Below are 13,109 nucleotides of genomic sequence, written 5' to 3' on the forward strand. Positions count from 1 at the left end.
GAAGAAATAAATCTAGCTTCATATGGTGGGAAAAAAGGGATAATTGATGTGGGAGACTTTAAAGTACTATTAGTAACTTTAGATACAAAATACATATTTCTTGAATTTAAACAGATGTATCTCAAATTAATTACAATTGTTACATAAATATTCCTTCTGAGATCTAAAAAGCGGAATACTTTCACATTAACAATCAGCATTCTATAGTTATTTTTCTTAAAAACGTAATGTATGAGTCAGAAAAATTAACCAAGTTAGACTTTCAAGATTTAAATGGAAAGATAGGTATAGAAAAGAAAAGTTGATAGAAATACAGTAAAATTTTGATAGTGGCTGTCATCTCAGGGTGGGAAGACTAGGGGTGATTTATATTTCAGTCCAGTGCTTCTCAAACTTTAAAGTGCACACAAATCACCCAAGTATCTTGTTAAAGGGAGACTGTGATTCAGTAGGTCTGGGTGGGGCCTGGGATGCTAGAGTTCCAAAAAGCTCTCAGGTGATGAGGATGATGGTCTGAGGGTTACACTGTGTATACAATGGGGTTAATGCATTTTCTAGATCTTCTACAATCAGGGTTACCTTTATAACAAAAAAGTTAGACTGAGGTATGCTTTTCTGTATAAGAAGAGTCAGCATTATATGTATATACATACATATATAAAAATTATATTAAATATGCATTTTATTAACTATCTATAATATAGTGTTAAATGTACTATATGTATTGTATTCTATATATCCATACATAGCACTAAGTACATTTACACTATATATACACATCGGGAATTACATGTTCATTTTCTCATTCCCTTTGAAGATGAAACATTTCTCCAGCTTAACCAAAACGATGACTTTCATTTATTTCACCATTTTGGTACACCTGCTTCTTTAGCATCATGCCCTTACTATAAGGCTAGAAGCCTTAGAGTTATTGATGAACAAAATCTGAACACTACAAAAGATATGATGTGGTTACAAACATTTAGAAAGAAGAAATTTTAATCAACCAATAGTAAAAAAATGAAAGAAAAATCTAAAAGCCAACCAACCAACCAAACAAAAGGGCAAAGAAACTAAGGCATGTCCTAAGACAGTCTTTTCTTAGATTTCATTTTCATGGTTAGCATTTGAAAATGTTTGTTGATGGTATAAATGTATCACACTTTAAATAAAGCACACACTCTTCCGCTTCAATGAAAACTATTAGCTCAGTGTTAATAAGAAGGGGGTTGCAAAATGTAAATGTTTGTTAAAAACAAATTGTTGCCCCACCCAAAAAAGTAAAAGAAAAGAAGACCCGTTAAATCAGAACCAAGGCAGTATTTGTTTTGCTGATACAGGTTTCACTTTATAGAATCATAAGTGGCAAGGCAGTAATAATGAAAATCCAAACATGCAGAATTTTCCAACACGGTTTAACCAGGCTTCCAAACAGAAGAACCACTAATTATTATTGTCCATCTCTGGTGTTCATTAAAACAAAATTGTGCACTTTTATAGAGATCAATAATACAATAACTGCAAGAGGATTTGTGGATTTTATGCCATGGAACCTCCAGGCATTAAAAGTCAATGCAACCCAATCTATTTGAGTTTGAAGCCATGGTGCTCATTGTCTTTCCATTGTACCCTAGATCAGCTCAGCATCTATTCAGGCTCCCAGTGACAGTGGCCATATTTCATAGTGCTCCTTCCATGGGCTGTTGGCTGGTGATAAGCTATAATGGATCTGTCTGTGAAAACAGCTGTCTCCCCTTGTTCCCCGAAAAGAGATGAAAAAGTGCCTCTGCCCTCACAGACTGTATTAACCTTGACAATAATGAAGTGTGTAATTAACAGCTTTGCCCTAATAGGACCTCACATCTCTTTTTCAAAAGCAGTATCTTCTGTGTGCCTCAAACACGTGTTTCATTTTGTCTTTCAGGTAAATATAGCTCAGGAGGTTAATAAGCTAAATATTTCCACAACTGAAGTATAAACAAAGATTCTCTCAGAACTTATGTACTTTTAAACTGTCTATCTAAATTCTTACCTGTTGGTAAAGAACTGGCTTCCTTGTTTTTTTAAGGCAGGTAGCTGGAAACATCAGGTAACATAGTCACAACAAACAGATTTGATCTACTTAGATCCTTATAGGAAGAAACGGTAACTCTTGTTTGGATTTTGTAATATCATTAGATATTTTCAATAAATATTTTCACTCGCTATTATCAATAGATATTTTATCGATTTTCTTTCAGTTCTCTACATATACCTTTTATTTGGTAACAACAGTGGGTGGGGCTAATTGGGTGAACATTTGAGCATTGCATATCCCTGGAAAACAAGATAATTCAGGCAACATATTTCAGAGTGGAGGTAGTGGTAAGGGATTCTAACCAGAAAATCCCTCTTTAACAAATTATGTAATAATCTTAATCACATGGAATCCAAAAAGCCAATTTCTGTTTTTTTGTTTGTTTGTTTTGAGATGGAGTTTCGCTTTTGTTGCCCAGGCTGGAGTGCAATGGTGTGATCTCTGTTCACTGCAACCTCTGCCTCCCGGGTTCAAGCGATTCTCATGCCTCAGCCTCCCAAGTAGCTGGGATTACAGATATGCACCACCAAGACCAGTTAGTTTTGTATTTTTAGTGGAGATGGGGTTTCACCATGTTGGCTAGGCTAGTCTCAGCAAACTTAGGTTACTCATAAAGGTAAGGCATCTGTCTCTTTCTATTCTAAGACTTAAAAACATTTTATCTTTAAAAATCAAGATGTTTTAATATATTACAAATTTGTTTTTTGAAGACAAGGTCTTGCTCTGTCATCCAGGCTGGAGTATAGTGGTGCAATCATAGCTCACTATAGCTTCAAACTCCTGGGCTCAAGTTATTCTGGGTAGCTAGGAATACAGGCATGTGCCAAAATGCCTGGTTAATTAAAAAAAAAATGTAGAGAGGAGGTCTCATTATGTTGCCCAGGGTGGTCTCAAACTCCTGGCCTCAAGTGATCTCATGCAACAGCCTCCTGAAGTGCTGGGATTACAGGTATGAGCCACCAGGGCTGGCCAAGAATTGTTTTTAATGTGCTACTAGGAAATGTAAAATTAAATATGTGGCTTGCATTTTACTTGTATTGAGCAGAACTGATCTAGAGCAGAAGTCAGGAAGCCATGTGACTCATGGGCCAAATCTGGCCCTCTGCCTGTTTTTGTAAATGTTTACATATGGTGAGAGTATGGCTGGATTTGTGCACCACAATGGTAGGGTTGAGTTGCAAGAGAGACTATATGGCCTGCAAGGTGTAAAATACTTACTCTCAGGCCCTTTACAGAAAAAGTTTGCTGAACCCTGATCTAGATACACAGGTCTCATCTTTGGAGGGAAAACTCTGCTAGTATTTGATTCATGGGCTGTGCCAAATAAAAAGAAATAAGCCTCCCCAAAAGCTGAATGTGGTTTCTTAGAGGGAGGGAGTCATATGGCACCACAGGCGTCACTTCGTTTACTGTCTGCAGTTCTGTGACAGAGGAGGACATGAAACACAGTTCTCCCCACTCCTGAAGAAATGCAGTTTGTTGGCCAAGTCAATTGACTAGAATAAGCGACCCAAATAAACAACCCAACACTGTTCGCAAATGAGCTTTTCTGGAACAGCAATTCGAGAAGCAGACTGGCCAAGTTCTTGCTGGGTGGTAAGGTCACCTTAGGCAACAGTAGGTGTTGTGGGCATAAACAAGAATCCATCATTTCCTCCCTCATGCCCTGTCCTCCATATGATCTGAACTTTAAAGAATTTGTGAACTGACGAATAAAATGACTGCCATCAGTCCATAAATTTGTTTAATAGAGTTTCTAGTCACTACCATGGTTTAAACACTTGCTGTGTGCCAAGATGATTAGAAGTATTTTTCCAATATATAATAATCATAATATGACTCCAAGGTATGGCATTATTACCCCTTTATAAGAAGGAAGAAAGTGAGGCTCAGAGAGGCCAAGGAATTTTCCCAGTGTCACTCAGCTAGCAGGTGGGAGGTTTGAAAGCAAGGCTCACACCTACCTGTTACAAATGCTGCCTCTCTATAGAATATGAAAACCACAACACCCTGTCAGCACCCTCAACTTCAACTCTCAGGAGTAGAAAGGATAGTCAAAACTCAGAAAGACAAGCTCCAAACTCTTTGAGATACAATGAAAGAAATGTAAGCATATTCTATGGGGGGCAGAATATAAAATATTTCCAGAAACAAAGCTTTTTAAAGAAAGGATGTTCAAAACTCAGAATTTATGGAAATTGGGGAAAAATAAGTTGACTGGCCTTTGAAATAATTAGCCTTTAAAGCAACTTGAAATTTCTTTCTCTATAACAAAGGAAATGTTACATTGCATTTACTCAAGATTCTGACATTTAAAAATGTAATAACTAATAAAACATGTAGTCTACATATCAATTGCAACTACCTCCCCAAATCAACCAACTGATTAAATTATGCTCTAAATATTGCTAATATGCAATGCTAAGGGCCACAATGTATTGCATTCTCTTATAGCACAAGGCATATTTATTTTAAATTTAGCCAAGAAAAATTCACCTTTGCATGTCCTAAATTTAAATTTCTGTTGTTGTTGTTTTACCTGACATTTCAAACAATCTTTACAAATGTGGAAATTATCTCTTGGAGGCATAATAAATGTTAAGAAACTTGTTAATCTGGAAATAAAACCAGTAGGCAGTCAAACAACATTTTAAACTATAAAGTTGGTATTGTAACTATGCACTGTAATTCATATTTCAGAAATTGACTGTTCTTAGATGCCAAGAAAAGAGTATGCCTTATGCAAAAAATAGAGGAGAAAAGTTGCAATCCAAGTCTTCCATATGTCTCAAAAGTTTGAAACTTCTAACCCCATTAAATATTAAGGTCATCACGGACATAAAGATGGAGAGAATAGACTCTGAGAACTCTAAAAGCAGGGATGGGAGATGGTGGATAAGGAATGAGGGTTGAAAAATTTCCTGTTGGGTACAATGTTGAATATTTCGGTGATAGGTACACTAGAAGCAGAACCCCCACCACTATGCGTGTAATATCCATGTAACAAACAAGCACATGTACCTTAGTCAGCTTTACCAAACATTCCTTGATATTCATTACTAATTTCTCCTTGGTGATCAAAGTCAGAGTACCAGTTACCCCTAGGGGAAAGGTGCTCATTGGGATGGGGCCCAAGGGAACTTTCTGGGTGATGAAAATGTTGTATATCTTGATCTTGGTTGTGGTCACAAGAATACATACATTTGTAAAAATTTGGCATATTTTACGTTTATGATTTGTATATCTTATTACACATAAATTATTCCTTTGTCAAAATACATTGGAATTGCACCAAACCAAAAGTTTGCTTGACTTGTCCAGCAAATATGCAGCACTCTATGGGCAGCTTCTGCAAAGGTGGGACATTGGATATACTCAGAATGGGTGTTTGCCAGGCAGTTGTCATGCAAGTAGGTAGGTAGCAATGGGCACTAGAATGTGGATGAACCATGCAGTTTAAGTTGAAAGGAGATTATTAAGGGAGAGTGCTGATAAGTAAGGAGAATGAAGCAAGGTCAAAGACTGAAAGTCTAAGGGAGAGAGAACAGGTGTTGTGGGATGTGGCTGTGGGTGGGTGGCTGGGTCAGAGGGGAAGAAAATCCCTTCTCTTAAACCCAATCAGAGATACAAGCCTGTAGCTGAAATATTCCAGTAACTCTTAGCAAATGCCAAAGAAATGATGCTATTCATACTATTAGGAGTTGGCAGGGCTAGGCACGGTGGCTCACACCTGCTATCCAAGCACTTTGTGTGGCTGAGGTAGGAGGACTGCTTGAGGCCAGGACTTCCAGACCAGCCTAGGCAACATAGCTAGATCCCATTTCTACAAAGAAAAAAAAAATAGCTGGGCATGGTGGCAAGTGCCTGTGGTCCCAGCTATTCAAGAGGCTGAGGTCGGAGGATCCCTTGAGCCCAGGAGTTGGAGTTTGCAGTCAGGTATAATCATACCACTTTACTCCAGCCTGAGCAACAAAGTGAGACCCTGTATCAAAAGAAAAAAAAAGAGTTGGTAGGTTAGGCTCCCTTCATCCTCAATCTCTTTACCAATCCCACCAGTGGAGCCTGATGCCTATGTACTAACTTGGCTTACCCAGAGAAACCTGCAAGTCTATGGTGCTTTCCTTTTTATTTATTTATTTATTTATTTAAATTTTACTTTAAGTTCTGGGATACATTTGCAGAACGTGCAGGTTTGTTACATCTAGGTTTTAAGCCCCACATGCATTAGGTATTTGTCCCAGTGCTCTCCCTCCTCTTGACCCCCACTCCCCGGACAGGCCCCAGTGTGCGATGTTCCCCTCCCTGTCTCCATTTGTTCTCATTGTTCAACTCTGTTCAACCATTGTGGAAGACAGTGTGGCGATTCCTTAAGGTGCTTTCCTTTTGCACAGCAGAAACGCTAACTCTGCAACATTTCTTTCATTTAGATAAGCTATATACAGAATCAAATCATGTCTTTTCTTTTTGCAAAACGAGACATTTATCCCAAGGATCTCTCTCTCTCTCTCTCTCTCTCTCTCCCTCCCCCTCCTTATCTAGGGGTAAGAGATGTGTTCACATTTAAAATATTTTGTTCCTTTGAAACCCAATGGAAGGTTTAAGAATGCACCTTGAGGATTTCTAATAACCTGTAGGAAAGGCTAAGGCAGTGAGAGATTCTGCTTCATCTGGCAGCTTCAATTGCAGTGGCTCCCAGCCATGCACATTGGAATCATCAGAGTGGAGGCCAGGGTCTCTTCCCAGACCAATTACATCTCTGATCATCGTTCTAGGGTTCAGTAATTTCTGAAGCTCTTCAGGGGATTCCAATGGGCAGCCAAGTTTGGGAACCATATTGCTAGAACTTCTCCTCCTGCCACTCAAAGCTTGGTCCCTAGGCCAGCAGCATCACCATCACCTGGAAGTTTGTTAGGAATGCAGAATTGCAGCCCCATCCAGATCTACTGAATCACAATCTGCATTTTAACAAAATCTCCAGGTAATTAAAATATACATTGAAGTCTGGACAGCACTGGTTGACCAAGAAAACCTGCAGGTCACATTTGCAGGCTTCTAAATTAGTCTGCCTTGGGGAGGTCTTGTGATTCATGGCAACATCCTGTTCCTGAGTAAAGAATTATCTGAGTTCCTTATCTTATTGACACACTGATTAATGAGTAACCTACTGACATTGAAAAGGATGCTGATTTGTTTCTGAATTATGAAGTTTTGCTGGTTTGTATCTGAATCAGGAAGTTTCACTGATTGTCTTGCACATAGATGTGTTAGCCTGTATGTTGCAATCTGTAGACAATGACAATAATCCCTGTATTGTACCCTCCAATGAAAAAGGACAACTCTGATATGGGAGTCCCTCTCCTTTCTCCCATACTTTCCTATAAAAGCCTTCCAACTTGTAACAGACTTTGGATCATTCCCAACTTTGCTGGTGTGTTTTCCCAGGTCATTTCTCACATTTGACTTCCAATAAATCTTTTTAATCAACTTCTGCTTCGACAGCCCTAATTTTGGTCCACAACCATTTGCCTTTGATTTAGTCTTTACTCCTAAGGTCCCCTTTTCATGATCCAAACCATTTCAACTCAATAAGGATTTTAAAATCAGTCCATTCCCTCTGTGTATATATAAAATCATATATTTATTACAGAGAGAATTTACTGATATATATAAACACATATACACATACATTTAGATGTATTTAGATGTGTGTGTGCATATATGTGTATATACACACATATACATATATATACACATATACATATATATACACATATACATATATATATATATAGAGAGAGAGAGATAGTATCAAATAAAAAAAAATCTAGCCCCTAAACTTCAGATTAATAGGGTCATTCTTTCATTTAATAGAAAAAGAAACAGTAATTCAAAACAGAAAAGGAAAAATGATTGATTCACAACACCAAGGGCACCTCTGGACATTATGCTCCTAGAATGCATTCTGTGACTGAATGATGGAGCGTATTGATCCCATGTGTTTATCCAAGAGGGCAAGTTTAAGTCCAGAATGCAGGACTCTGAAAAGAGTTTACTGAATAATCCCATTGATTCCCTCAATGATACTAACAGAACAGCACGAACCCTTGTACCAACAAAGAGAGATGATCCACTTCTTTCCTCTCTAAGCTGCCTTGCCAAATTGAAGCTCCTCTTCTCTAAGTTATATCTCAGATAAAGCTTAGTTATATCTTAGATAAAGCAATACACACACATCAGAAGAGACTCAAACAACATTATCTTTCCTGTTTCCAAAATTGTATTCTATCAGTTGTTTTCACATAAAGACCACAGATTTAACAAAAACATAAAATCCAGGGGTTCTTTAACAAGAAACATAAAATCCGGGGGTGTTTTTGGCCCAGGAATGTTCTTGAAGACATCGTTCACTACTTCATTAAGTGTCCCCCTAGAAAGGCCTCCTGACACACTTATTTACAAATTAGAGTTAGAAAGCTTGGCTTTCCTAGAGGAAATTCTGCTTTTCCCACTCCCCTTTTCTGTTGATAGAAATCTTGTAACTGTTTCAAATGGACTCCCCAGAGGCTTGAAAAAAATCAAATTTATAGCTTAACTATTGATTTTGTTCATGTGTAAGGCCTGTAGTCTACTTGCATTCCCTTCTGTCTCTTCTTCCTTCCATGATTTACGTGTTTCTTGGCCTTCACTGTTGAACTATGTAATTTGCCACACCTTTATTATATGGAATTTCATTGTACATTAATGCTATTCCACTTGGGAAACAAAGTTGATTTTTAAAAAATTCCTCTCAATGACCACTTCTGGTCTTTAACTTCCTCCCTTATGAAAATGTATTTAAGTAGTCCTCAGCAATTTTAAAATCCCTTGATCTTACATCTGACCCAGGATGCCGGAGCAGGTCCATCAACTAGGGTCTTCTGAAGGCTGTTTACTCTTTAGGAAAATACTACCCCACTGCACAGACAGAAAACTATATAAAAAGCTGCCAATGTCTTCAGCATCTTAGAAATAGACTACAGAGGCCAGGCACGGTGGCTCACGCCTGTAATCCCAGCACTTTGGGAGGCCAAGGCGGGTGGATCACAAGGTCAGGAGATCAAGACCATCCTGGCTAACACGGTGAAACCCCGTCTCTACTAAAAATACAAAAAATTAGCCGGGCATGGTGGTGGGCGCCTATAGTCCCAGCTACTCGGGAGGCTGAGACAGGAGAATGGTGTGAACCCAGGAGGTGGAGCTTGCAGTGAGCTGAGATAGCACTACTGCACTCCAGCCTGGGCGACAGAGCGAGACTCCGTCTCAAAAAAAAAAAAAAAAAAAAAAAAAAAAAAGACTACAGAGAAGTCGTGGCTTGAGGAGCTTTTAAAAATCCTTTAGCCCAGACTGCACCCAAGAGCAAATATTTAATAAATAAGAATCTCTGGGGTAAAGACCAGGCAGTGGTAGTTTTAAACCTCTCCCAGGCAATTCCTAGTATTTGAGGTTGAAAACCCGTGTCCTAATGCAGTGCGTATTAAACCCTACTTGGCACATAAATGCCCCAGGTATCTCCTTAAACAGCAGACTCCAAGGGAGCAGGTCTGGCATAGGGCTCAATATTCTGAATTTCTAACAAGCTCTTAGGTGAGGCTAATACTGCTGGCTGCAGAGCATGCTCTTAGTTGCAAGGTCTCAAAGAATAGATTGTGTTCCCTTGGTGGCTGAACTGGGGTTTACATATTCCAGGGAAAATGAAATCAGCACCATGTCCTAGAGAGAGTGCTGGATTATAAATCTGGCAATCTGGATTCTAGTGCAAGTTCCATCTGTGGCAACTATGAAGCCTTCACCAAATCACTTTCCCTTGCTGGGGCTATGGTCCTTATCTGTACTGAGAGGGTTTCCCTGGCACCCTTCTAGCTTCAAAATTCTGTTGCTTTGAAGGCTCTCTCCATGTCTCAGCTAATCCAGATAGTTATAGCTCCTACAAAGTGCAAAGCAGCTGGCTTGATTGAAAAACAATCTGATAGGTGCTTACCTACTGGGAGAGAAAACTGTATGCATGAACTGAGGTTTGTGTATGCTTTCCTTCACTTTTAAATTCCTAAAACAAGCACTGACCCTTTATGTGAACAAATCCTAGGTTACTTACATGAGCACATCCTGTCACATGCCATTTGGTGTCCTGACACATTCTTAACAATGTCAGAACCAAACTCGAGTAGGTTGATGCAAAAGTGGTTCCAATTCTCCTCTCCTGTCTGTATGCATGTCCTTTGGAGTGTGACTCCGCGCCTCCTCCCATCAGGAGATGGAGTCTGTTTCCCTTTCCCTTGACTTTGGGTTTAGCTCTGGCCAATGGAATAGAGCAGAGATGATGTTGTGCCTAATCAAGTCTACGTTTCTAGAGGCTGTGCAGCTTGAATCCTGCCTGGTTACCATGTGTACAAGTCTGTACTAGCCTGGTGAATGATGAGAGACATGAGGAACAGAGACCAGTCTTTCCAGCTGAGGGCATGCTAGTCCAGCCAGCCTCTAGCCAACTCAGAAGCTGATGCGAGTGAGCCCTGATGAGGCTAGAAGAACCATGGGTCAAGCACAGGCCAAACTGCCAACTTGCAGAATTGTGAGGAACAATAAACAGTTTTTAAAAAAATTTATTTTAAGTTCCAGGATACATGTGGAGGACGTGCAGTTTTATTACATAGGTAAACATGTGCCATGGTGGCTTGCTGCACCTATCAATCTCTCACCTAGGTAGTAAGCCCTGCATGCATTAGCTACTTATCCTGATGCTTTCCCTCCCCCAACGACAGGCCCAGTGTGTGTTGTTCCTGGCCTATCTCCCTGTGTCCATGTTTTCTCATTGTTCAGCTCCCACTTATGAGTGAGAACATGTGGTGTTTGGTTTTGTGTTCCTGTGTTAGTTTGCTGAGGATGATGGCTTCCAGCTTCATCCGTGTCCCTGCAAAGGACATGATCTCATTCCTTTTTATGGCTGCGTAGTATTCCATGGTGTATACATATCACACTTTCTTTATCCAGTCTACCATTGATGGGTATTCGGCTTGATCCCGTGTCTTTGCTATTGCAGGTAGTGCTGTAAGAAACATATACATACATGTATCTTTATAATAGAATGATTTATGTTCCTTTGGGTATATACCTAGTAATCGGATTGCTGGGTCAAATGGTATTTCTGGTTCTAGATCCTTGAGGAATCACCACACTGTCTTCCACAATGGTTGAACTAATCTACATTTCTACCAACAGCGTAAAAGCATTCCTATTTCTCCATAGCCTTGCCAGGATCTGTTGTTTCTTGACTTTTTAATAATCACCATTCTGACTGGTGTGAGATGGTATCTCATTGTGGTTTTGATTTGCATTTCTCTAATGATAGTGATGTTGAGCTTTACTTCATATGCTTGTTGGCCGCATAAATGTCTTCTTTTGAGAAGTGTCTGTTCATGTTCTTTGCCCACTTTTGATGGGGCTGTATATTTTTTTCTTTTAAATTTGAATAAATGCTTATTGTTTTAAACTCTTTTTATATTGTGGTAAAATATACATAAAATTTACCATTTTAACTATTTCTAAGTATAAAATTTGGTGGTATTAAGTCAATTCACAGTGTTGTACAACCATCACCACTATTCCTTTCTGGAACTTTTTAAAAATCATCTCACATAGAAACTTTGTACCCATTAAACAATAACTCCCCTTCCCTCCAGCCTCTGGTAACCTCGAATCTACTTTCTGTTTCTATGACTTTGCCTATCTAGCTTCCCCATATAAGTGAAATCACACAAGACTTGTTCTTTTGTCCCTGGTTTATTTCACTTCGCGTAATGTTTTCAAGGTGCATCCATGTTGTAACATGTATAAGAATTTCATTCCTTTTAAAAGTTGAATAATATCTACCACATTTTGTTTATCCATTCATTCATCTGTCAACAGACATTTGGATTGTTGCACCTTTTGGCTGTCGTGAATAATGCTCCTGTGAACATTGATATACAATAATCTGTTCAAGTCCTTGTTTTGAACTATTTTGGGTGTACTGAGTAGTGGAGTTGCTAGAGTTAAGTCCACGTTTAACCTTCTGAAGAATCAACAAACTGTTTTCCACAGCAGCTGCACCATTTGGTATTCCCACCAGCACTGCCTGAGGATGCCAGTGTCTCTGCATCCTTGAAACACTTGTTATTTTCCATTAAAAATATTATTTTCATCATAGCCATCCTAATGGGTGTGACTTAGTATCTCATTGTGATTTTTGATTTGCATTTTCTCAGACTATGTTGATTTTCTTTTCCTGCACTTATTGGCCATCTATATATCTTCTCTGGAGCAGTATCTAGCTATATCTTTTGCCTGTATTTGAGTTGGGCTGTTTCTTTTTATTGTTGCTGAGTTGTTACAGATTTTTCTATATTCTGGGTATTAATCCCTTATCAGATATATTATTTGCAACTATTTTCTCATATTCTACGGCTTTTCGCTCTCTTAACAGTGTAATTCAGTGCAAAAAGTTTTGCATTTTGATAAGTCTAATTTATCATTTTTTTTCTTTTGGTGCTTGCGCTTTTGGTGTAATTTTCAAGGAATTATTACTAAATCCAATGTCATGAAGCTTCCGCCATGTTTCCTTCTAAAAGTTTTATAGTTTTAACTTCTGTGGTTACATTTTGACCCATTTTGAGTTAATTTATGTATATGGTATAAGATAAGGGGCCACCTTCATTTTTTAGGCTGTTGGGTATCCAGTTCTCCCAGCGTTATTTGTTGAAAAGATGATCCTTTCTCCATTAAATTGTCTTGGTTGCCTTGTGGAAAAGCATCTGACCTCATATGTGAGGGTTTGTTTCTAAGTGCTATATTCTATTCCATTGGCCTAGATGTCCGTTCTTATACCATTATAATATTATTTTGGTTTTAATTGTAGTTTTGTAGTAAGTTTTGAGATCAGGAGGTATGAATCCTCTAACATTGTTCTTTTTCAAGAGAGTTTTGGCTATTTGGGCCCTTTGGGATTCCATATGAATTTTAG

General features: G+C 38.7%; 1 protein-coding gene across 4 annotated transcripts in view; it reads right to left on the reverse strand.

Annotated features, from left to right (window-relative positions):
- The window catches only part of PAK5 (p21 (RAC1) activated kinase 5), a 302,347-nt gene that overhangs the window by 49,952 nt on the left and 239,286 nt on the right, over positions 1-13,109 (reverse strand). The gene's annotated exons all lie outside the window — the stretch shown is intronic.

The sequence above is a fragment of the Pan troglodytes genome, chromosome 21 (genome assembly GCF_028858775.2).
Source record: "Pan troglodytes isolate AG18354 chromosome 21, NHGRI_mPanTro3-v2.0_pri, whole genome shotgun sequence".
NCBI classification, from domain to species: domain Eukaryota; kingdom Metazoa; phylum Chordata; class Mammalia; order Primates; family Hominidae; genus Pan; species Pan troglodytes.